We start from the raw sequence: 2,507 nt of genomic DNA on the forward strand, positions 1-2,507 counted from the left end.
GACTTCCTTAACCAAGAAGAACGCGAAGTATATTTGGAGTCCAGATTGTCAGAGGAGCTTTGATCAACTGAAGGATGCACTTACTTCAGCACCTGTGTTAGCTATGACAGTGCCACATGAGGAGTTAGTGGTGTACACCGACGCGTCCAAGCTTGGTTTGGGCGCAGTACTTATGCAGAGTGGCAGAGTTATCGCATATGCGTCGCGACAGTTGAAGATTCATGAGCAGAACTATCCGACGCATGATTTGGAGCTTGCAGCAGTGGTATTTGCGTTGAAAATCTGGAGGCACTATCTTTACGGCGAGAAGTGCAAGATTTTCACCGATCACAAGAGCCTCAAGTACTTCTTCACCCAGAAGGAGTTGAACATGAGGCAGCGCAGATGGCTTGAGCTTGTTAAGGATTATGATTGTGACATTAGCTACCATCCGGGTAAGGCTAATGTAGTGGCCGACGCTTTGAGTCGGAAGTCCTCCGTATTACCCAGTTTGACAGTACAGTTACCACTGCAGAGTGAGATTCAGAGATTTGATTTGGAGGTGTATTCGAGTGGTCAGGCTCCGAGGTTGTCAGTATTGATAGTGCAGCCGATTCTTCGAGATCGGATCAGAGACGGACAGCCTACTGATGAGGAGCTACAGCGATGGAGACAGAGAGATGAGGCCAAGGGTGACCTTTTGTATTCAGTTGTGGATGGGATCGTTCAGTACCGCGGCAGGATGTGGGTACCGAACGTTGATCAGTTGAGAGCCGAGATTCTAGCAGAGGCTCATGCATCTCCGTACTCCATTCACCCCGGAAGTACGAAGATGTATCGAGACTTACAGTTATTGTATTGGTGGCCCGGGATGAAGAGTGACATCGGGAGAGTGGTGTCAGAGTGCTTGACTTGCCAGCAAGTCAAGGCAGAGCATCAGCGTCCAGCAGGACTTCTTAGACCTCTTCCCATTCCGGAATGGAAATGGGAGAATATTACGATGAACTTTGTAGTTGGCTTACCGAGGAGTGCCAGAGGTTGCACAGCGATTTGGGTGATTGTGGATAGACTCACCAAGTCAGCTCATTTCTTGCCGGTGAGGACTACTTATACTTTGACACAGTATGCAGAGCTTTACATCAGAGAGATTGTTAGACTACATGGCATACCAGTGTCTATTGTGTCAGACAGAGATCCGAGATTCACATCTGCTTTTTGGAGGAGTTTACACGCAGCTTTGGGGACTCGACTACTTTTCAGTACAGCCTTTCATCCCCAGACAGATGGTCAGTCAGAGAGAGTGATACAGACTCTTGAGGATCTATTGAGAGCTTGCGTCATTGACTTTCAGGGCTCATGGGAGACTAGATTGCCACTAGTGGAGTTTACCTATAACAACAGTTTTCAGGCGTCTATAGGTATGGCTCCTTATGCAGCATTGTATGGGAGGAGATGTAGATCTCCTGTGCATTGGGATGAGGTTGGTGAGCGGATTTTGCTGGGTCCTGAGATTGTGCAGCAGACAGCTGACATTGTGACTCAGATTCGGGATCGGATGAGGACTGCTCAGAGTCGGCAGAAGAGTTATGCAGATGCCAGACGACGAGATTTGGAGTTCACTGTAGGTGATCACGTATTCCTGAAGGTGTCACCTATGAAGGGAGTAGTGCGTTTTGGCCGGAGAGGCAAGCTTAATCCGAGGTATATAGGGCCATTCGAGATCTTGGAGAGAGTTGGCACGTTGGCCTACCGTTTAGCTCTACCTTCAGGGCTAGCGGCAGTGCACAACGTTTTCCATGTATCCATGCTTCGGAGATATGTCTCCAACCCGTCGCATGTGTTGGATTTCGAGCCCTTACAGTTGCCACCAGATCTAGTGTATGAGGAGAGACCAGTACGGATCTTGGCAAGGGAGGAGCGGAGGCTTAGGACGCGGGTCATACCGATGGTCAGAGTCCAGTGGCTGAATCACTCGGAGGAGGAAGCTACTTGGGAGACCGAGGCAGACATGAGGACTCGTTACCCGGAGTTGTTCGGGTAAGTACTTTAATTTCGAGGACGAAATTCAATTTAAGGGGGGGAGAATTGTAACACCCGGTATTTTTTTTTAAATACGTAAATCCGCATGCATAATTAGGATATTTAATTATTTAAATTTTAGATTTATGGGTTAAATAATTATGTGAATTATTTGTGCATGATTTAATTTATTTTTAAGCATTTAACCCATAATTTGATTTTTATGATTTTTAGTATTTTAATTAATTGTTTTGATCGCGTAGACGGGACCGTGGACGGACGAGATGACAACTTTCCACCCAAATTATTTTATGAGTATTTTTAGAGCCCAAAAATATTATTTTGAGATATTATTCCCCAAAATTATCAGTATTTAATTTTAATTATTTTAGAAGTCCGTTTTTACCCTATTTAAGCCAAAATATGGACTTTTTAATACCTTTAAAATTCCTATTTTTACTAATTTCGAGATTTAAATTTTACCATCAGTTTTATTATGTTTTTAAGAG

The sequence above is a fragment of the Henckelia pumila genome, chromosome 4 (assembly GCF_033568475.1).
Source record: "Henckelia pumila isolate YLH828 chromosome 4, ASM3356847v2, whole genome shotgun sequence".
Classification (NCBI taxonomy): Eukaryota; Viridiplantae; Streptophyta; class Magnoliopsida; order Lamiales; family Gesneriaceae; genus Henckelia; species Henckelia pumila.